The sequence below is a fragment of the Anastrepha obliqua genome, chromosome 3 (assembly GCF_027943255.1).
Source record: "Anastrepha obliqua isolate idAnaObli1 chromosome 3, idAnaObli1_1.0, whole genome shotgun sequence".
NCBI classification, from domain to species: Eukaryota; Metazoa; Arthropoda; class Insecta; order Diptera; family Tephritidae; genus Anastrepha; species Anastrepha obliqua.
Window position 1 is genome coordinate 4,075,960 of NC_072894.1, and position 24,993 is coordinate 4,100,952.

The window sequence follows — 24,993 nt, forward strand, 5'->3', positions numbered from 1 at the left end:
GCCGCATCATTCATAAAGCCCCATGCCGAGTCAGATTCCGGCAAGTAGCGGTTAATTACCTAAATAATAAAAAAAAAAATTAAAAGAGAAAAAACCAAATGTCTAACTTTGCAAAACCTTTGCATACAAGCCGAAATGTGTAAGTGTGTACCAAGTACCTGTATATGTGTATGTGCGTATGTATGCATACCTCTTAGTTAGTAGCACACGCTTAAGCCCGTTGCTAGTAAAAAGCCATAAACTAAAAAACGCACATAACTACGTATGTACATACGTTTGTGTGCCCATCCATGACAAGATGGATTCGATTCACTACTGGAGTGTGGCAGTTTAGTGTTTCCAGCACTCACATACTTTACTTGTACTTTATGACGCCTTACTTTGTTGCGCTATGTGGCCTATACCAGCGATTTGCCACATTTACAATATATACACATCCATATGTATGTATGTATGTACTTTTCGCACATTCGCTTATTTGAAACAGATTTATGATACATTTTTATATACACGTAGATGTCAGTACTGAATAATTCCTAGACGGTGCGTTTTTTACGTCATCTTTGGCATTTATCAACAGGTCAAATCTAGCATTAGCAAGGTAAGAGCCGCCTTTGGCGTGCTCTCTTCTGTGTGGCGTCACAACAACCTTAACGCAGACAGATGTGCCATTTTACACGATAGAAAACATGCGTTTGAGAAAATAAATTAGGAAATTCGTGATTTTTTTGGTGGAAATAATATAATTTTCCAAATAAATCGGCAATTCAAAGGTTGGTGAAAAAATTTCAAAAAGTTGCTTCTGTGGAGGCTAGAAAAAGGACTGGCAGACCAAAAATGGGTATTTTGCAGAGAATATCGCTGCTGCAGCGCAAAGTGTTTGCTGAACCACCTGCAACATCGATATCTCGAAGTTCCCAACAATCAGACATTCATGAATTGACTGCTTGATGAATTTCCCATAAGGATTTGGATTTGCATCTTTAGAAAATTCAATAAACACAAGAATTCAAGGCAACATGTCATTATCAATGCAGACATTGCATGAATTGGTTCTTTGAACATGACTGGTTTTTCATACCAAATCATATTGAGCGATGAAGCTCATTTCACACGGGATGGATTTGTCAACAAACCAAATTGTCGCACCTGGGGAGAACAAGACCCTCTAGTAACTTCAGAAAAACTCATACATCGCCAGAAAAAGTACTATTTGGTGTGGCTTTTGAGCTTGTGGAATAATCGACCCAATTTTCTGTGAAGATGAAAATGAAAGATTTTTTAGACAACTCATTGAAGATGGATGGAGCCAAGTCTCGCAACATGGAAAAACATTGCACTATTGCGATCTAAGTTTCCCGGTGGATTAATTTCACGTAATGGTGATTTAAAGTGGCCACCTGGAGCAAGCGATCTAACCCCACTAGACTAATTTTTGTGGAGTGCTTTGAAAAGTAAAGACTTTGTAAATACAGGATTGCCAATATTTGACGGACCTATCTGGCAACCCTGTATCTTTTGACAGGGACGTCAGATCGTTTAATGACATACCGCGTTGCAAGCGTCAGTCCAAGCAGATTTTTACCATGGAACAGTACACGCCACGCGAGCGCTCCCAAATTTTTGAAATTTACATTCAACAAAAGAAGTCAATTGTGAAAACTCAACGTGCGTATAAAAAATTAAATAATGTGAAAAGTGCGTCTTCTAAGAACACCATTAAACGTTTGTACGAAAGGTTTTCGACTGGTGATGCTCTTTCTAATCCAAAGAGGCCAAATCAAAACAGACCAAGGTGTCGCCAAGGACACCCCAAAATTGCCATTCTCAGCAGTTGGGCATTGCTCGGACCACTTTACAACGAATTATCCCCATTGATTTGCATTTATTCCCGTATAAGATTCAATTGACGCAAAGATTGTTGACTGCGGACAAGCCTCGTCGGTTGGAATGGGCCCAAAGAGTCATCGAAATCCGTCGGGTCTGTCGAATATGGACAACCCTGTAAGCCAACAATGTTTCCAGAGCTGAATCATAATATGCGGACCGAGAAAGCTGAATTCAATGCGATAATGTGTGAGCGGGTCTCTGAAATTTTTAATTCTCGTATGACAGCCTGTAGACGTGCTCATGGTGGACATACAATCGTTGAGAGTAGTATTTTGAATAAAAATAGTGAAATCTGAAAGAATCTAAATTTTTAAGTTTTATTTTAAAACGACATGTAGACGCATCTAGAAATACCCTTTATTTCCCTAGCAGGAACGGTGCCATTGAATAGCAAACGGAGCTAAACACGACTTATTTAGTTATTGATCTATACACTAAAACTAAAACTGTTCACGCACTTCACTTAAGACTTGTATGCTGTGTGTGGTTAAAGAAAAATTTACAAGCGTTCACCTGAAGTTCATCTGAAAGCCTACGGCACCGCTTAGGGCAATAAATTGGGTTTACAGTGGCGCATTCATCGTCTCTTTGCCATGCAAATCCATCGTAGGTTTCGCTTGTGCATGCGCCTGCATTTGACTACATACACACACACACATGTACGTGGTGGATATGCGTGCGAATAATCGTTGTTATGAGTGACTGGTTAATGCGATATGGCTAATAAACATTTAGGGCAAGTTGAAAGGTACACTATTCTACCAGTAATCTACCGAGAGCTGTCATTTTGTAAATACAGCCATGTGCAAAAGCTTAAAACCACTGCAGTTTCGATAACCTGCTTAAAGCTTGGAAGATGATAACTAAGAATATTTCTACCACATTTAAAACTTGAGATGATTGTTGTAATTTTTATTCACAGGTATTTTAATTACAAAAAAGATATATATTCGCATATTGCGAAGAAGTTTAAGACTGATTTCCTTAAAATGCAGCTCATTTGCATGCAAACGCAAATTAGTTCTTTGGGTAATGCATGATATTAGACAAAATTGTTATTGGGTCATCAATTGGGTCATTCCTATCCATTCATGCTTCCTGGCGCACTAGGGAAAAGTCCAATCACTGCAGGCTTAAAAATAAACTGCGGCAAAACAAAAATTCAAGTTTGTCTAGCAATTCAAAAGCAACTGTGGAAAGTGCTAAGTAATTTATATATCTTGTAAGCGATTTTGCAGCTTTTGTTGTACGGATGAAGATGTCAAATCTGGCACTGGCAAGGCAAAAGCCGCCTTTGGGGTGCTCTCTTCTGTGTGGCGCAATAACAGCGTAATGCTCACATAAAATTAAGGTTTTTCAAATCCTACGTCGTATCGGTTCTGCTGCACATAGAAAGTGACCAAATCCATCACTTCGAGCCTTCAAGTTTTTTTGGTCTGAATTCTGATTTGCGAAAAAAGGCGGAAATGGAGTCAGGTTAAGTGCTCATAAAACACCAAAGACGAAAAACGCATTGCCCGAAAGGCACTAGAGTGCAATCCTTTTGCGAATGCCGGTCGCAAGGTTGGTAGACCAAGGGAAACCTGGAGGCAAACTAGAAGCATCGGGAAGAACTGCAGCGAATTAATGTGGTTCGTCAAGAATCGCACAAGATGGCGCGCAGGCCTGGATGATGCCCTATGTCCCACGAGGGACTGAGAACCGGAAGAAGAAGAGACTCCGATTTTTTTTATTTTGACCTTAATCGGTTTAGAGTGGTGACGATTATAACCTCTGTTGTTCCTTGTCGAAGCATCGCTTCTTCACTAAACGACAACAAAAGATATGACAAGTTGGACATATAACTGTATTTTTCTCGGAGTGGGCATATTGCGGCATAGCTTCCCGGCCAGTAGCCTAAGCTGAACCTCCTTGAATTTATTTTTGCACGCTGTTCGGATTGAGTCACTCTCTCGAGGCACGCAATTCTTTACATTAGGTACAAGCTGAAACACTTTTTCATGGTGAAAGTTACCATTGTTTAAGTTTCCACTGACAATCTACATCTGTGATTTTTCACTTTTTAAGTGCGGAATCAGTAGCTTTTTAGTCTCAGAACGACTTTTAGAACCCATGCCGAACCAATGCCTTCGAGGTGTCCATCGCAAATTTCATGAAGCTGAGGCAGTTTTAAGGAAAAATAGTGTCAATGTATCTAAAGACACGATTGCAGGATGTTTACCTCAAAGCCTCGAATTCCGGAGCACATTGAAAACCGCACACACTGAAAAAGTACTTGCATGGACTAAGGCAAATTCAAAACGGATTTGAACAAACATAATATTCTCGGATTAATCTTCATTTTGTGCGAATAGTTGCATTCGTCGATCCTGGTGGACTGGACTTCAACAAGCTGTTAGGCTTCCAGTTAAGGTTCATGTTTAGGCTGCTTCGAAAAAAGATCATCGGACATCGTTTATTTATAATTACCGCCAATTTGAATGCAGTTTTGATGAATAAAATTTAACAAAAATCATTATTACCGTCAGTTGCGAAGATATTTGGAAGAGCTAGCCAGCCTTGGATTTTGCAAGAAGACAACGATTCCAAGTTGTAAAGGGGAAACATTGAAATGTGATTGAATTGCCCTTCACAGTCGCCTAATGCCACCCATATTGAAAATGTTGCGGCAACAGTTAAGTAAAAACTCAAATGAAAACAAATATGGACAGCCAAATAGTAAACAAGGCGAATTCGGCTGATTTAGAGCTACTTTGGGGACTTTACATTTTATTGAATACATATATTGCGTTTTATAAATATTTGAAGGCCATACAATGCAGTTTATTGGAATCGAATATGTCAAATATTTCCTAAGTTATGGCGGTCACGCTTCCATTAGACAGACAGACTGTATAAGCCTGAATGCTAATTAAAAACAAAAAGCTGTAAGAATAGGGATTTTGATTTATATTTGAAATATAATATATTTGACTTCGCCCTTGGTGGTCTTAAAGATCTGCGCCCGACTGTATAGGTATATTTTTCTAGTTCAAAGCAGGCGCACACAGTCAAAGGCAAATTGTGTACTCGTCCATATCTACAAATCATTTTAGTGTTCGTGCAGTAAGTAAGTGATTTTCCTATATTCGTTGCACATCTTTTCATCTGATTGCCGCAATCTCAAGTGAGGAAGTATGCACTCATAGACTCAAGTTGAGCTGCACTTATTAGCGCATTTAGTGATGAACGATGCCGTGCGGACTTTACATGCAAACAAAAACATGAAAAGATAAAAATCGAGTGAAGCTGCCAGAGTGATTAATACAATTTTTCGATTTATTGCGAGTGTTTTTATTGTATGTTTAGATTTAAGAGGTGAAGTATCCAACTTAAAATACAGGGGCCCAATTGTATTTAAATTTTTTTTATAATAGCTCTATTTCAGATTAGACACGAAGGACTACAACTTAACTCAAGAAATGAAGTGACCTGCAGCTATCGTCGCTCTATGTGCACATCACACCAATTTAGAAGCCCCTAGTTCTCTTAAGTGCACTCGTTCAATCGTTCAGAAGGTTCACCGTGAATTAAAAGCATCAGGCAGCAGAGTCTGTTGCAAAATGCAAAAAACACGAGGAACGTTCTGACACTGTCCCATCTGCAGAATTTATTCAATAAGAGCAAGCGATAATTGACGAGGACCTTTAAAATTGAATGAGTGCCCCAGCGAGGGATCTTGATGCTTCTGAGTTGTTCACGAAAGTAGCCGGCATAAATCCTACGTTATGCGAAGACAGTTTATGTCGAAGTAAACACGACAACAGAGAGTTATCCCATCAAAACGCCTTCTAAACAAACTCAAGCACTCTGAAGCGCCTGAGATGCTATGGTTTTTGCTTGATGAAAAAAATTTTGATCAGAACCACAAGTTCAGCCGCAGAAATGGCCAGAATGACATACTGCTAAGTTCCAATTCTACAGAGGTTTCTGCTGTCAAGCGAACGAAGTTCCTCGCCGCTGTTAAGGTTTTAAACATTGTGAGCAACAAAGGACATGTCCTTCTACCATCACACTTCTTTACTTAAGGATTTCGAGTGAATTCTGCTGCACATATCGAGGTACAACTTTAGTGAGAGACAGTAGTGAAACCCTAGATTGATAGTGTACGCGTTGACAGCCCGTAAGACAAGCTGCTTTAGCAAGACTCTGCTCCTTGACACAAGATTGGATGACTGAAAACGTCCATGATCCCATAACACCGAGCTTAGGGCCGCCTAAAACCCCAGATCTTAATCTCCTAGATAACTACGTATGGGGCGTACTTCAGCGGCTGCAATTAATACCAATATGAAAAAGTAGTATTTGGTTCGGACATGCAATCGTTTGACGCACTTGGATCAAGGAGGTTATTGCAGCTGATGCGAATTTTGTTGAATTGTTGTTTTTTATTTTTTTTCTAATTAATGCTACGTAAAAAAAATCAGCTGTTTCATTAAATTTTCTTCGAAAAAAAAGCTAATTAGTTTTACTCTTAAATTGCCCTCAAACACTGGGGACACGGTGGTAGAACTGGAAACGAGGTGGCGGACGCATTGGTGAGAGAGACTACGGCCTCGCCATTAATAAGACCCGAGGCTTTCCTTGCTATGGGACAACACACCATCAAGGAGAAGCTTAGGAGTGTAGAGCTAAGACTAAGGGAGAAAAGCTTGCACTCAACTATGGGATTACACCAAGCGAAGTCCAAAAAAAAAAATTCATTTGCACTTGATGGGATGAGGTTCACTAAATCTTGTCGCTTCTGTGACCAATCCGCGGATACTCCAATACACCTCCTTCTTGAATGCAGCGCTATAGCGCGGGTAAGATTGAGACATCTCGGCCAACTGCAGAAAGAAAAAAGACACAGACGCTCAATCCAACCCAGCTCTATCTTGAGTTCAATAAGGAAACTCGGTCTAGATGAGGTGCTGTGATGAGTAGAGGTCACAAAAGGTCACGAGGCCGAAGTGCAAAACTAGAAGTAATCTAATCTAATCTAATCTAATCCGAATTCGTATCACCAACAATGCTTGCCTCGAACTGAAATAGGTTACAATTTGTCCTAATAAGTTCTCGGTTAAAAAGTCTCTATTTATGCAAATCAAGTAAACTATGTATATCGAGTGCTCATTACAGAATATTACTTGAGAAATAAATTGCGACATCATCAGAGATTTACAAAAGCAATGCACCAATTTCAACTAACCACAACTGCATTCTCATACAACTGTGTTTCTTTTTTCTAATCACTGAATGAGTCGTCAAATTGTCGAGAATAACTTTTGCACACAACTTCGCAATTACTCACACTTATGCATCTACATACATACATACACCGCATGCGCATTGTCATTATCGTCGAGTGATGCCAAAACGTCAACTTGAAAAGTTTTTTCCCTTTGGTCCGTGACAGCAACGCCTCTTCACAATGACAAAGCGCGTGAGAAACAACAACAACGCCAGGTGTCACCAAACAATGCTGCCAAAGGCGAAGTAGTGCGATGCCATAATTATGCGCAGCACTAATCCAGTCTTTGGCTCACGTGCACTCCCTATGCGAACACACATACATATGTAAATATGCAGATGTACACATACATGCAAACATATGTAAGTGCATGGCTACAACAAATAATGCCTATTACTCGGTGAGCTTTTGCGCCGGCGTGAGCATTGCAATAATTCGTATTGGCGTGAAAAAATAAATGACGCGGCAGTTAGTTGTGCGGTCAGGCAAGCAAATGGGTAAATCAGCAAGTAGGCAAGTAATTGGTTGTTAGTCTGCGTATATTTGTGGGCACCAATGCACCCATGCAATTGCGGTGATAATGAGTGGGTACATACGAAGAAATTGAGACGCTAATTGATGCGCGCTTCTGCATCACAATTAGCACCAAATTAGCCAGAGTTGGTTTGGAAAAAACAAAACCAATTTTTAAGGAGCCATTTAAGTAGGTGTGCGCTTTTGTACGCTTCTTTTAAAGGGACGTGTGGCGGACTGCTTCTTCGGCATCTGACATTAATTTTAAATACGTAACCCATCGACTTATATATGATTTTTTTTAAATATTTGAACTCAGATTCTTTTGGTAATAGTGAAAGACACCTTTATAAGTCGGTAACATATCACTAAGTTGCTTCTAACTCTCGCCTTATTTCTGAATGTCATTGGGAAGTGTCATTAAGGGGGTGGTAGGGTTTAGCGCTAAAAAAAAAACACTTTTTTTTTTAATTTTTTACAGAAATATGGCTTAAGATACTTTAATAAAATCAGTTGCATGTTATTGTACATCTTTTCAATAAGTTTTTAAAAAATATTAATAATAAAATATTGACAAATAAGCCCATGACAGAGTTTTTTTGGAGATATGTTTTTCGAGAGGTGCTCTGCGGTGCCAATCGGCATTCGTCGTAGAATCATCTGAAACTAAAAAAGTCGAATTTTTCAGTTAAAGTATGACGTAATGCTTCCCCCCCATTAATAAAATTTTTTTTTTTCATTTTTGTAGTTTTGGTGGCAAAAAAACGTAAAACGAGCATTTTTGGCGAAAAATTTCGCCATATTTGTAAGTGAAAAACAACCTTAAAAAAAAAATAAAAAAAAAACAGTGGAGGGGGGGGGAGGTATTTTTGATTTAGAAAAAGTGTGCCAAATTTGAAAAGAATCGGTCGAATAGTTTCGGAGTTATGATTGGCACCAACTTTTAAGAAGTCGTTTCGGGGAAAACGCGTTTGAAAAAATGACTCTGAAAAATTATCGATGCTCCACATTCGAGGTAGAGTGCCTACAAAGGCTATAACTTTGAGAGTTCTGCTCCGATCCACTTAAAATTTTGACACAACATTCTTGAACTGATTTACTATAAGATGAGTGAAGAAAAAAAATTTCGATTTTGTGACCCTACCCCCCCTCCCCCCCCTTAAACTATAGGGCCCTTCATTTATGGGACAGCAAAAATAGGCACAACACAATTTTAAGAAAAATCTTTAAAGATATATGCGACAAGGATGTATGGTGCATCATGACCACCATAAATTGACTTAGGGGTTGAAATCTAAACTGTCAAGCTAATGTGACTGTGAGGTTCCAAGATAGTTATGGCCTGTAATATGAAAATAACGAAATCTGTTTTAAGACTCCTTACGGGAGTGTTGTTGTTGTTGTACCTTTCCTACGTATGCCAAAGGTAGTACGACATAGTTCTGGACTACCGACAAAGTGATGAGTCAATGGGCTATCTAAGGGATCTTCATGCATTTCTTATATGGAGGCAGCAGCAAGTCGAACTAGTCGCGGTTCTTGTTATAGTCACTGAAAGCGTCCCTTTTGGTTATAAGCCATTTTCCTAAAGCGCTACGTCCTCTAGTGGGGATTTGGGCTTCATCACATATGGCCAACCAAGCCAACAAACATACGCTCCAATTGTAAAGGGGTTTCCTGTAACAGGTAGTATTGGTGAATGGATTGAACTATCGAGAGATGAGTAACGGGTTTTTTATGGCCGGAATTGGATGATATTGATCTGGACAACGTTTATTTTCAACAAGACGGCGTTACATGCCACACAAACAACGAAACCATTGATCTTTTACGGGAAAAGTTTCAGGTCCGTGTTATTTCTCGAAGAGTTGATCACAATTGGCCACCGAGATCTTGAGATTTATCACCTTGAGACTTTTTTCTTCGGGGCTACGCGAAAGAGAAGGTCTACGCCAACAGCCCGATTCAAGGCCTCAAAGATGGAATTCGTGAGGCTATCGAGAACATAGGGCAGCCACTTTGCAATTCGGTTATGGAAAATTTCAAGAAAAGGATATTGTCCTGTAAGCGTTGACGTTGTATAAATAAAACTATAAAATCGTATGTATGCAGACATTTTCACTTTACATTCGGTCGACACAGGATCAGAATTTATAATCTTTATTAAAGTGAAAAACATAAAAATAATTTTTAAATATGTAAATGCGAGGAGAATGTTCGCCGACTCAAAAGTATAAAGAACTGCGATTGCTAATAGAAAAATGTCTGTCCCATGACATATTGCATTGTATGGGAGATAAAGAGTTCAAGTGTTAGAAAACATTTTCAAGTAGCGCATGCTTTTTAAGATTTCTTGAATACTTTGGAGTCTACAGCGAGCTGAAGGAGTTATAGTGTACCTTCTCCATTGTTTATTCCCAATTGTTTAGTAACAATAATTTTGCTTATAAGGGATTCAATAGAAAAATCGCGATCACGTACCAAAACTGCCAACGCATCTGGTGACATCTTTGTAAACACGCGTATGTAGGTATGTCTATATATGAGATATGCATATCTCCATTTTTTCTAGAACAATCCACTACATTTTCCAGCTACTACAGGCACACACATAAATACAAATACAATGCTTCTTCATTATAAGCATTCAAGCAGTTCGCGTATCTCCTAAGAATTCAATTCCGTATACGCTTTGCGATTTTATTGAATTTTTTCCCTATTAATTTCGATACGTCATTAATTCTACTCGAAGTGAATCAAGTAATCAAGTGTTGGCACATTTAGGATAATTAGTGTTATCGCTTATTAATGGCCTTTACCATGTAAACATATTTATGCTCGTTTAGTGCTGTGCGAAAAAACTCTAGGGTGGTTAACAAAAATTCGAAGTTATGAATAAATATGTGATACATCACGGAGGTAATCACTTCATCGGGCATATATGCACATATCCATGCATATATTAGGGTGGTCCACAAAAAAATTGGAGTACTGAATATTTATTATGACATCCCCAGAATTGTTCTGTATTGAAAAAAAAGAAACGTATTATTTTATTTCGAAATCGGAAAAGTGCAAGGAATTCTCAAGTCTGATATAAAATCGCTAATAATTAATACTTTCTTCCTTCTTATTTCTTTGCTCATTTACATCTTATTTTTTATTAAAAGTATTTAATGCGGCCGCCGTAACCGAATGGGTTGGGGCGTGACTATTATTCGGATTTCAGAGAGAGAACGTAGATTCGAATCTCGGTGAAACACCAAAATGAAGAAAAAGTTTTTTCTATAGTGGTCGCCCCTTGGCAGGCAATGGCAAACCTGCCATGAAAAAGTTCCTCATAAAAATATCTGCCGTTCGGAGTCGGCTTACAACAGTAGGCCCCTCCATTTGTGGAACAACATCAAGACGCGCGCCACAAATAGGAGGATGAGCTCGGCCAAGCACCCAAAAAGGGAGTACGCGGCAATTAAAAGTATATATATTTAATGCAGGGCCGCAAAGTAAGCCCATACAAATAAAGCAGTGGGAATTTCCTGCTAAAAATAAAAAGAAATATATATTTTTTTTCTTATTTAGTTTTCCTAGCCGCCAAAGTTTTAATTGTTAACAATTTTAGAAGAATTCTCAATTAAATATTTCTTTTAATTCTTTAACTGTTAGTATTTTTATGTATTGACACGAAAACGTACATTTGAATTTGTTTAGTTTTTGTGTTTTAATTTATAATTTGTGTGTCAAAAAATTATGTATAGGAATATAAACTATATATAATTTTTTGATACAAAAATTATAAAAAAAATTTTAATTACGAATTTTTGATCAGTGAATGTTTACTAACTACTAATGTTTTTTTTTCAAAATAAACTATTTGCTTATTTTATTACAAAAATTCCACTTTCATCAAAAAGTTCCGAAACAACCGCCAGGTGACGCTCTAAGCAAACTGATTCGGGTTCTGTTTTTTCGTTAGGTTGCCACATTCGTGATTAATATTCATACCAAAATTTCATCCTGACAATTGTAAAAGTTACACCGTCTTGAGTAAATCTACCTCTGCACGTGTTTTCGATTTTTGTACAGTTTAAAAATGGATTTGAATTTGCAACAACGAGTTTGTATTAAATATTGCGTGGATGGATATGGATGCAATGCTGCGGAAACCTTAGAAATGTTGGGAAACTGTTACGGTTATGATACTCAGAAAACAGAAGAGATCGTGAGTACATCGAGGATGACGTACATAGTGGCTGGGCGTCGAAATCTAAAAGAAAAGCTGATCAATAACCGCAAATTAACCTTCAGAGATCTGCCTGAGGACTTGAAAATCGCTTTTTGATCCATTCAAGAGATGATTTGGGTTTGTATCGTGTTGCTGCAAAGTTGGTCGTGAATTTTTTACCAAGAACGAAACGATATGGTTCCTTGCGTTTATGTTCTGTTTGAACGAGTCAAAAAACCACTACAGGGCACGCGTTATAAGAGACGAAAGGAAGTAGTGGAAAAATCGAAGACGGCTCTGATGACTACCTGAATATTGAGTTCCAGAAATGTTTCGAGAGCTGGATCAAACGCGGCATAAGTGCGCTACAGTTGATGGGGAGTTTTTCGAAGTCGTTAAATTCACTTTTGAGGAATAAACTTGTATTTTGAATTTTCTGAATATATTCTGGGTCTTGTGAAAGCTTAATCGAATTTTTTAAAAAATAATGATTAATATTTTATAGCTTTATAATTTCCGATTCAAAGAATTATTTGACTCTGCAGAAGCGATGTTTTTGAAAAACTTCTTTTAAGGGGGTATACTAGTGTAGAAATTCGAAAACATCCTTTTTTTTTCTTTTTTTGATATTCTCAAATCTTAACCTTTCAAGAAAATGTCCTTAAAAGGATTTGTTAAAATTTCAGTGTGAAGACTTCCACGCCACAGGGCGTAACTGCACCTCAAAGTTTTAAACGCGTTTTTCTCGAAACTATGTATGTACAATATATATTTTAAAATGTTTACCTTGATTTCTGAGGTTCCATTTAACCGATTTACTTGAGCCTGGTGTGAGCCTTCTCAATATATACATCTATCATACTTACTATTATTATAAACAAAATAAAAATTTGTACTATTTTTAAAAAATTCCGAAAAGTAACAAAAAGTATTAAATAAATTTATCATTTTTTCGGGCAGCCATAATTTGGCCAAACAAATTTTTTTTCGACTTTTTTGTAGTAAGTACGATAGCAGCATTCATCAAGGTTAATAATCTTTTGTTTTTTTTGTTTCAGATTATTAGAACGCTTGCAATCGTGGTAGGTGTGGCGCGCCATTTTTTGTTAACACCTCACTTCAACAACTTATAACTTTTTGAGTTTTTCGGTTTTTGAGATTTTTAATTTTTTTATGTATTTTTAAAACATTAATAAATATTTTATTAAAAAAAGGATGCTAAAAATATTTTTTATTTTTTATTTATAGCATCTGAAAAAACAATAAATAAATAGCGTCATTTTTCCATATAAAACTCACGGGAGACGGCATTCCAAATAAAAACTAAGTGTCTACTTTTAAGTATGGAATAATATGGATGTCCTATTAATTATTCAGCACTTTCAATTCTTGTGCACCACCCTAATATGCACGTACGCGCACTACGAATTGAGTACCTCTGTGCACGGCAGGCGGAGAAGTTAACAATCAAAAACTGAGGCATTTCGGTTTTTTTATGCGTCACATACACGCGAAAGTGTTGCAATTACAGTAAGCACAAGGCTATGCGAGGACTGGCATCCTGTTTGGTTGCCATACCACTTACAATGGACTGTTGACGATATGGTGTGGCTGAATGGAAATTTACTCAATAATATCGGTTTTTTTTGCGCTTATACCTAAGGTCACCATTTATCACAAATATTTATTTACGTCGTCGCCGTGATGACATTTTATGAACGGAAATATCCATTCACTTTTTAAACTTTTCAATAGAGATAGCAATTAAATAAAAAATTAAAGCTAAAGGAGGCAGTATACAATAGTCGTAAGTGAAGTTGCTAAATTTAAATATGAAAACAGAGAAATGGAAACTTTTCTGACAGCCAGCACTCCGATGGTATTCATATTTGTCTTGCCACTTTTGGCGCTGCTTGTTTGCTGCACATAGCAAATGCCGGCTGTGTTGGCGTGTTATACAAGTAGAATACCAAGCGGTGAAAAAGGTGTGATTCTGTTGATGTTTGTGTGTGCTGAAAATAGCTATTTCGCATGCGCACATTACACCGGCCCGATCGTACTTTTCTGTGGCATAATCTTTAGTGCAGAGCCAGAGCCATAAGTCTGCGCTGGCAGTGGCTGTATGTAAGTTGCTCGCCAGCCATTTGATTAGTCGAAACAAAAAAGCAATGCAACAACATCCAAGTACAAAATCTAATTGTGCGCTAACTCCACCAGCTATTCGTTGGCAGACACTGGCTTAGAATTGTCGTCTGAAGTGAACAGGTGTTAACTGCGCCTGCGCGAAAGCGCGCACACTTCATGTCATGCCCACCGAGTGTGCCCACTTCTGTTGTTTGGCGTTTGCTCACAGCCAATGCAAATCTGAAATGTGTTTTCCGCAGTTACCCTCTCAGCAGAATAATGGCAGCAGCTCAAGACATGTCTTACAGAAGTTAATAAAATAGATGCAAATGCAAACATTCAGAAGATCTGGGTTAGTTTAGGTTAGATAAAGCCGCGAGGGGCAGCATCTCGCTCCAAATATATATAAAAACGCTCTGTGCTAATACTCGGTCCTGATAGATCTACATGCCCAGTTAAAAAGTGGAATACAGGGTAATTCAATAAGACCTCAAATTTTCTTTTATAAAGAAAGTACAACAATATTTGTCGAGATAATTTAATTCAACCTAAAAAAAGCTTGTTATTATATTGCAGTAACATTCGGCGCTCAAAGTAACAGCGTTACCGGCATCATTTTCGTAGAATTACCATCCTTAGACACCACCAGGCAAAAACCACACCAATTAGTGACTCATTGTGGGCGCAAAGTTTTTCTTGAATAAATATAAAATAAATAATTTTCGCGTACACTTCCATCAGCGGTTTGGCCGAGCTCCTCCTCCTATTTGTGGCGTGCGTCTTGATGTTGTTCCAGTTTTTCTTGAATTCTATGTGGATTTTCAGTACCTCGTTGCCGTATCCGTTTATGTTAAATATGTTGACTGAAAAAATTACGCAATGCGCTAAATGCAATTCTTGCAGAACGACCACTTCACTAAAGTTACTAAAGTCTGTAGTGCAAATTGTTTGAAAAATACATGAAAAATATTTACATATCACAAATAGTTGTAAAAGATCTGCATCACCCTCGAATCACCTTATACCAAATCATTGAATGTTAAACTCCCGAAAGCCTAATCCAGAAAGCTGCCATTAAATGACAATGAAAATCGAGCGGTGACCGTCATTTGAAACTCCTACCACTATCGGGAGTTTCGATTTGTTAGCCTAAGCTTCTCTAAGGCTTCCGATCCACGCGTGCATAGAATCATCTCGATATCATGCCGTACTGAGCTGACTCGATGTTATAACACATTGGCGCTTACATCCATTTTTAGATGTTTTGCCGAGCTTCGCTTCCAATTTGTGAGAAGAGGGACCTACAGTTACGAGCCGCCTCCGAACGGCCGATGTTTTTTTGTGAGAAGCTTGTTTTATAACAGATATGAACTCGGTGGATTGCTATTGCCTGCCGAGGGGCACTATTAGAAAAAAAATGATTCAATCATTTCGTGCAACAGGCTCACAGTAGGTTTCGAGCATGACCTCTACCGAATGGTAGTTACGCACCAACGAAATCGGCTACGGCGGCACCACTCATCCAATCAAGATATCACGAATGAGCAACGTAAGCCTCAACCTCTCTTTGTATAGAGAAATCATCACAAGGGTACTCCGCCTAACCAGCGCATCAATCATACAATTTCTTGCATAGATCCAATGAGCTGCTGCTGAGCAAGTGTGACAGTGATGTATTCAGATGTGCTGATTATCAGCATAGAGCTACCAACCTATTAGAATTTATGTTTATCTCTTTTAAATGCATTCGTTTAATTAGCAGTTAATGAACTGCCTGGAAAAAATGCAGTGGCTTGAAGCTTAAAGTAAAGCATAGTGGGAGTTGCCCCTCGCCATTAGACTTTTCAGATCTTTACCAAATTTTTAACCATCCATGGGTGAATCCGGCATTGATGGGATTTGGATGGAGAAGGGTCTAGCAATGGCGAACACTGCTCAAAGGCTGCTTAAAGCTACTAAGATTTTTGTAGTGTCCGAGGTTGAAAAACCCAAAGCGTTCATCCTGTAATCTAGATAATCTGTTCCTTTAAATGATCGAGCCAGTAGTGGCAAAATTATTTGTGAAGCTAGCATTCCTATTAAGCCGTTTTTGGAGTTGGGAATACAGTTTTTGTGTGAAAAGAAATCTAATGTTTTTACTTGGCTCTGTTCAAACTCCAAACTCCTAGTTGAGCAATTTTAAGTCTCTTAATAGTCTTGTTTACGAATTAATAATCTCCCTCTTACTTTATGTTTATGTATACACATACATATGACTATAGAAACAATAACAAAAATAGCAACAGGCGCTAGACTGCGCCATAAATGCTTGATTGTTCGCTCTCACCGCTTGTTGCTATCGTTCATTCAACTGCTCGCCGAGCTCCAATTTTTCATTTATAATGTTTTGATTCTGCCGTGAAGTTGTTGCTGTTCTCTCAGTTAGTTACTCTCTAGTTAGTTACTGGCTTTGTGTTTAGTTTTGTAGCTGTTTATACTTCAGCACACCTGTCGATTATATTTTCCAGCGCCAAACTCCAAAAAAGACTTCAACCGGACTTCGGCCCATAGATGAAATACAGACGGCGGGTGCGCGGCTTATTTGGCATGTGCTGAGCTTTTTTTAAATTGATTTTGCAATATTGTTGATCTCATGTTTATTTTGCTGCTAGCTGTTTGTTTTCGCTTTATTTTCATTTTTCGACACCGTTGTCTTCTTCTTCTTCTACACTGACTACTTTGGCTTGGTCTTTTACTTCACTTGCATTGTGGGCTTATTTGTTGTTTATATTGCTTTTTTGTTGATTTGCTTCTTACTGCCACTATCGAGATTTCATGCAGCACATAGTAGGAATTTTGTTGTTGCTATTTTACCGATTTTGTTGTTTTTTGTTGGTTATCGCTCACAACTATTCGCGAGCATTTGCTAAAAATGCATTCGTTTTGTACTCCGTGCATGTGCCAAGTGCCATTGTGTGTGTGCACTTCAATAGGAGTAGTTGCTACTGGGCATTCGGTAAACAGTACAACGTATATAAGTGCATATGTATGCATGCATGTGTGTCTCTGCACGAGCACTGGAGCAACTGTTTGCAGAATCGCGCGTCACAGTCGCCTTGCAGGTTTAGTCTTTACAAAAATTAGCAAAAAGTATTGTATTTGCCAAACAATTTGCGATACTTGCAGCACTGCCTATTTACTATTGTAAGGTTGAGGTGTGTGGTCGTGTCGCCCCTGTTTGTTTAATAGAAAATTTGATTTGATTTGAAGGGAAATATGTTTTCATTGTTGAACCTTAATACCGATCAATGTGACAAGCAGTCGTGCCATGTGACAGAGTCAGTAAACGAAAGTGGAAATTAGGGAGCAATTCTGCAGTGAAGTAAATTCAGAGATAAGCTATGAGAAATAACTGGGAAATATGTGTCAAAATAGCGTACTTTTGTAAACAAAACTGAAAAGTTAGGTTAGGTATGCAAACGAGACTCATAATAGAAAATAGAACAAAAAAAAGAGTGGAAAGAAAGTTATGTAAGCAATCGTCTAAAATTACGTCAGCTCAACAATTTCTCCTTCCTCTTGATTGGCGCGATAACCTTATAAGCGCTTTTGACCCAGCTTAGCAAAGCTCGCCAGTCGTTTCTTTTTCGTGCTAACCGGTGCCAGTTGGACATACCAAGTGAAGCCAAATCTTTTTCCACCTGATCTTTCCAACGCAGAGGAGGTCTTCTTCTTCCTCTGCTACCACCAGCTGGTACCGCGTCGAATACTTTTTCCTCCAAAGCCCAAAATTGAACCAAGTCAGCCAATTCATCTTTCACATGAATTGGAAATCTCTTAGTCCTAATTGTGGGAATTTTACGTAAAAAACTTGTTTTATACCCTTAAAGGTCAAATTAACTGAAATTTCACATTCACAACCGAATTCATAAGGAAGTTTCGTTATAACTGAAAACCACCTTCACTTTAGCGATCCTACCGCTTTCGATTTATCAACCAGCCAGGATATGCCATCATAATTATTATTATTTGCTAGAGCGTTGGCCGGGGGTGCAAAGTGGTGAAACAAATAAGTTCCATTGGGTTCGATTTGCAACTTCCAACTTTATCTGTGGTCACGTGAGCGACTCGTCAGCAGTCGTGATTTCATTAAATAGGCTTCGCCTCCCTGTTCCTTTTGGTCATTCTCTACGACGAGAGCCTTGCGGGTGCCAGTCCAACGACATTCTGCTGATAACAGTAGCAGGTTTACGTTGTGTGTGATCAATCCATTTCTCGTTCGCGAATCTCAATTTCAATTGATAGTTGACCACTTCGAGTAAGGAGCTCGTCATTCGGTATCCACTTGTCAGGCCACCAGATACTCTGTGTATGCCTCTAAAGTAATGAATTATAAAAGTTGGAACTCTTTTTGTGGATGGGACCGCTACAGACCCCACACAGACTGAATATTTGAGTTCAAAATCCTCAGCTTTGTTCTGGTAGTCAACAGCTTAGAGTATGACCATATGCTTTTAAGTGTAGCGTAACCTGGCTTCTAATATCCTGTGTTCGATGTCCGCAGTTGTGTCGCCATCTGGAGTGACTTGGCTACATATGTAAGTAGATAAATTTATTTATATTTCACATCTTTTTTATTTTTAAATAGGTTAGCACGACAGCGCCAAGTGGTGTATCTTTAAGGGCCTTAAATTTCAACATAACTATGCAACCCAAAACCTTCAGCATGTGCAGCTATATCATTTAGCTTGCGTTGCATGTGTCGCTTTTGTTGCGCTAACACAGCAATGTCGTCAGCATAGTCGAGGTCATCCAAATATTCCTACTTATTGGGTTCGAAAGAACACCTCTGCTGGGTTGGACGTCAGGAGTGTTGCCCAAACAGGAATGGCGACAGGAAACAAGCTCCTTGTCTCTGAGATGCCAACCTTTTCTCTGTGCTTCGCCTATAGAAAGCGACCCGTCATCAGTCCGACCAGCTACCTACAGTCCTTTCTGCTTAATGAAAAGAGGATCTGCAGCAGTCGGCCGGACATGAGAGGTAACATCAGTTTTGCCCATCTGCGGCCTCTCTCAGCTTTTTCTCATTTTCACATTTTGACCACAATTGATCTTCCCGCAGCACCACTGTATCTCTTTTCAAGCACGACTCCTGATGGCATGGACTCAAGGGGCATGGATCGAAGTCCATGTCTGACACGGGCCGTGCCAATTCCCACTGTGCTTCAGCCTGCGGCTGGCCTTCAAAGAGGATTTACTTACACTCTTTGTGAAGACGCTTCGCGTAAAAACGCCTGATCTTCGCAGCATTCGAACTCAGGCACTTCAGTCGCGAACGAATTGCCATTTTTTGCTTAATTTTAAATGATATGTGCATATTACAATAAATACAAATGAAAATATGTTGCTGGCATTTTGCGCGGTATTTTTTCAAATTTCACGCATATTTCATGGCACTGCTATTTGTACGGATCGACAAACATTTCACGTGAAACGCGAACTTAGTACCAATATTGAGCATTTTGCACTGCTCATTCTGTGTTTTAGCGAGCAGGGAAGTGATGAATCGAAAGCAGCTACTAAAGGAGGTTCTTATAGAATATTTTTTAGTTATGGCATTCAAGCTTCCATGCCTCGATACTGACGACTTTTGTTTCTCAGACAAGGTGCTTGTATTGAAGGTAATTTTCATAATTGATTGTTGTATAAAAAACTAAAATTTTTGCATTAAAGATTGAAACAAAAAAGGAACATAGAATTAAATGAAAAGTTCACTTTCTTTTGACATTTTTTCTCTAAGAAACATAACTTAGTTGATGAGGAAGTGATTATTTATTTATTTATTAGTCTCACCAACTAATGCAACTTTTATGCATTATTTAAGTAGTAATTAAGTAGTAAGTAATTAAAGTATATTACTTTAAAACCAATTAAGCCTAATTAGTTGGTACAAAAACCCATTAGAACTATGTGCAGTACACAGCAATAATAAGGAAAGTAAGCAAAAGCTTAATTGTTTGGAAAGGAACTCAGAAATTTTATAAATTTCTAATTAATAAAACATACCAATTTAACTCTTACTTTACTTTATACGCGTACAACAATTATACTTATGTATATATTTCTTTAACATAGTGGAGCTTGAGTGTATATTTATGAAAAAAAAAATAAAAAAAAAAATAATAATAAAAGTTCAATTCAAATACATTTTAAAGCTGTAATTAAAGTAATCGTGGGTAGGCAGTTGCTAACGAGGCCTTGTCAAGTGCACCTCTGTTAAGTCGACAGACATCGGTAATTTCAGCCAATGCGATGGCCAACTGCTTGAGCTGCCCGCATATTCTGGCATACATTCATACAAACAAGCAAATAAATGTAGACTCGTAAACAAGCTCAGCTAGAAGCATTGAACTGTCCAAAGGTGGCGATGGATTTCGCTTGCGTTCTAGACAAGTACATAATCACTTATTTACCTCTCTTAGAACCCTTCTCACTCCATGTGCCTCGAAATGTATGAATTCGTATAAGTATTTCGCTTAGTTTACATTTTTATAAATCGCATGATAGCCAGAGTATACGAGAATAAGTATTTGTGTGCGTTTTGGATGACCTCGCCGCCTTCATTGTTCAAGGCGATACTTTGAGCCTGTTTGAGGTACTTACTCAAATCTGCATAAGATTAGTGCCATGGCAGTTGACACAGTGTTAAGCCAATGCTACTGTATTTACCAGCTAAGATATTTACTTGCTAGTTTTTTCAATGCCTTTATGTGCATATTTGTTTGATTGAAACTTGAAATTTTACCTCTTTGATTTATTCAAGTTGTGTCTAATCGCCGTGCTTCTTAGGTGACGCGGTTGGGCCTCAATCGCAGAATTAAGGCGGCTACGAAATTGACAGAGGAGCTTGCAGCTATAATCAAAACAAAAAACTCGTAAGACCAAACGTAGCTGAGGCTGTCTAAGGATATGCCAATCTGCTCTAAGGGTGTGGAATGTTGCAAGACAGGATGAATTGAACACAATTTGATTGGGGAAAGGCTGAATGTATTTTCAAATGAATGCGAAGTCAAATTATTAATGAAGTGACATGGAAAGGGTGAGCGGTTATACATTCCTCCTAGTGGGTTTTTCTATGGCGTGAAATCACTGCAAATGTAGTGGGTGCGGTTTTACGTTTAATGTATCCAGTGGGAGATAGTCAAGTATAATCATATATCTAGCAATGTATCGACCTTAGGCCCTCGACATTTCGCGTTGTATCTTTTCCCTTAGGGTGCTTCCACCTTTTTGCCAAATAAGCAAGCAAACTTGGCCAGAATGGAGCCACAACCGCACAAAATCGCTACTGAATCTTAGGTAAGGTCAGGTTTTTGTGGCAGTCGGTTTCGAATAACCAACTCACTTAGGTCCGATGTGGTACCACTGTGCAAGACGGGAACCTCAGTGTCTATTGATCATGGAACCATTTCGACGCTCTTATGAAGCGTAGGATAGGTTTCATCCCAACCCCGAGTAGTTCCATAAAATAGGCAAAAGAATAATTTTCTAACAACATTGCTTTACTCCTAGCTAAGGCTGGAGAATTTCGGAGGAAGTGTTCTACTGTTTCTTTCTCTTCCTCCTCTCTACAACTCTTGCAGTATTCATGAGAAAATACTCGTAGCCTAGAAGAGTGCAAACGGGCACTCTTTAAATTTTAACAGCCAATGACTGGTGATGCAAGCCACGACCTTCGAGATGTTCTCTCTTGAGAGGTTGAGCAATTGTCCTGATCGTTTTTATCTATTTGTGGCCAAATGAGCCTGGTTGTAACTCAAGAATTTTCTTCTCTCCATGACCTATTGACCTCCTGGAGAATATTATTATTTTTTATCTTTAATTTGCAAATTACCATAGGGATTCTAATATTGGCTCTGTTTTCATGCAGTGGAAGATTAGTACCTTTTCTGGCTAGCTCATCGACCTTGCAATTTCTTTCAATATCTCTATGCCCCGGAACCCATATAAGACTGATCTTGAAGACGGTGCTAATATCACTTAGAGCTGCCAGGTATTCCTGAGCAATATTTGATCTTAGTATAACTGCCTCCTCACGTTTGCTGAGTTGTGCAGTATTGCCAACCATTTACTCTTCGCAATAAATTTAGTGCTTTTTTATACCGAAAATGCGAAAATTTTGAAGTTTCGTGTTTGTTTCTTTTTCTTTTAATTTAAAGCTACCGAAACTTTAGGTTAAAAAAAAATGTATTATTATACAAAAGAGGGTTAAAAAAGGCCACTCTGAGAAGATTTTAGTGCTAATGAAAATTAGCTGGTTTTTATAAAATTTGATATTTTGAAAGTGTGAATTTAATTTTTTGCTCCTTTTAAGGTTATGGAAGAATATTAAATGTCCCTCTCTCAACTCTTCTTAAGATTGAAAACTTTTTACACGTTTTAAAAGGCATTTACTGAATACGGATTAAAACCATAGAGGTGTAATCGTTTCTTCCGGCCATCAATCCTTAGTGGGACATAGGGCATCAAGAGGTGTATTCATTATATAAATAAGCAACAAAATACCAGAAATTACTAAAGAAACCATACTGACATTTTTTCATAAAGAAGGTGCTCTAGTTACATAACCTCAAATATAGCAAATAAGTCGTTCCCTTAACAAAAGAGTCTCGCTTGACAAAAATAACTTATAAATTAAATTGTACATAAGCACAACACATTTATTAAAAAAAAAAACGCACATTCTAAAGACAATTTGTCACACATACAAAGTTCTTTAAATGATTCAATAAAAATTTGTTGTGTTATTTTTTTTGAATGGGAATTTTAGTGCGTTTTTATATCCAAGGGTAGGCAATACTGCAGTAGCGAGAGAGAGATTTGACTGCCGAAAGCAGAAGAACACCAACAACACCTGCAATCGCGGGCAATGTTAAAAAAGATGTTAAAAAAAGTAAAGCTAAATAAAACTAAGTGAACTATTGAGCTAATTTTAAAAAAATGTATATTTTACAAAATTATAAACATTACTTTTAATTAGAACAGGCTAGAAAAATGTCATAAAGAAAGAATTAAAACTCTCAGACTAAATAACAAAAAAAAAATGCTAAATCAAGTTACGAAAATGGTAATCTGGCCATACTGGAGCTAAAATCATGTAACTCGTTGTCAAATTCGCTGAGAGCGAAGTAACGGGACCACGATAGGCGCCATCTTATTATTTTTTCCATCATGGGTAGGAATAGACCGGAGGTACCCCATAAGGACTTTTGTCGAAGCTGTCAAGGTATTGAAGAAGAGGAAACTGTGGGGCACCTCTTGTGTACATGTGTTGCTCTAACTTTATGCGCCTTTCTTGACAGCATTGAAGAGGTCTCTCAAATACGGCTGCGGAGTTTAACAAAACTCATTTAATCCACAGTTTGGTAAACTCCAAAACTCTCTGCTGGGTGTTTGGCCGAGCTCCTCCAATTTGTGGTGAGACCCACGACTATTTTCCTCAAATGGAGGAACGTACAGTTTCATGCCGACTCTGAACGGCAGATATTTTTTTACGTTCTCTCTGAATTCTGAATTGTAGTCACGCACCAACTCATTCGGCTACAGCGGCCGCTCCATGACACAATTAATTGTCACAGCTAATCAGGAAATACTTCGTTCACTTATTTGTAAACCACTTTCTCCCTCACTCTTCTTCTACAATCTCATTTCCTCTATTAAATGAGTGGGCTTCTGTATGCTTCCTGTCGTGTGCGTTAAAATATGCATTCGATGGCATATCTGAATGCATTATTTTTATAAAAAAGTAATCTAAACTTCACTTTGCAACTTAACTTTCTTGTTTAAAACACATTTTTACTTTACTGCTTTTTAATTCGGCCTTTAACGAGCTCGTGGCTTCTTGCACTTTTTTCTTAGGCGTGTCTTCTGCATATCCCTCTTTGGTTAAGGTACTATGCAAAATTTAGAAAGGTATCGGCTAAACCTATTGCTGCAAAAAACGTATTCCAAGTCTAATCAATCCTAAAATGTATCCATTTCAGGCGCCTTTTAAGAAAATATGAGCTTAAGTACAGAAACGAACGAAAATTGCCACTCATACTCTTTTGAGAGGCCCAAACAAAAATGCATGCAAGCGAGGCGAATCTATTAAAGGTGATATCAGTAGAGCAGTTGAGTTTTTTCTTTCGCCGTATACATTCGGATGCTAGCAGAAAATGAAATGACGAGAAGCCGTTCCATTCGCCCTATAGTCGTATGCCGCCAGCTTCAAATGCATGTCGGCTGTTCAACGCATTTGGTCCTTTTCTTTTTCTTTTACATTTTCTCTTGGCGTGCCATTCTAATGTACAACACCTTGCCGTTAGTCTAGTGAATGCGCCTCGTCTTCGATCTCCTATTAGTTGATAGCTATAAAACGGAGCGCTCAAATAACGCTATTCTCTTTTCAAGGATTCATGCTTGCGTACAAACTATTAGAAGTCTCTTTAAAGATGTCCTAAAAGCCAGGGATGACGAAATTTCCGAGTGGGTACGTACGAGAATTTAAGCTGATCTTCAGATTTGCTGAAATATTGTGTCACATAAAATTCTGAATTTATTTCAAAGCGTTGATTTTCTGCACATAAACTTCTATTAATGCTTGCACATATTCATATGCAAGTGTAAGTTTATATTATATAGACAAATAAAGGTACACACACATACATATATGCATGCTTAGTAATATTATATATGTAATAGAAAATGAAATTTTTATACGATTTTTCGGCAACAAGTTTTGGCAACACCAATCGCAGCATCACCGTTTCGTGGACTATTCGCAGTTGTGCCGTAAACTTCTAATACAAGTTTCTGCACGCGTGCACGTCTATGTACGAGTGTGGGTATGTGCTAAAGTAAACACGTTGCTGTGCTAATCTGTGGTTAGTTGAAATTTTAGTCTTATTTGGAATTTTATTTTATTTTGTTATTTGTGTGGATTTTTCGACTA

The 24,993-nt window shown here is 38.1% G+C and overlaps 1 protein-coding gene across 2 annotated transcripts in view; it reads right to left on the reverse strand.

The window, feature by feature from the left end:
- LOC129240279 (lysosome membrane protein 2) overlaps positions 1-24,993 on the reverse strand; it is a 109,143-nt gene that overhangs the window by 26,754 nt on the left and 57,396 nt on the right. The gene's annotated exons all lie outside the window — the stretch shown is intronic.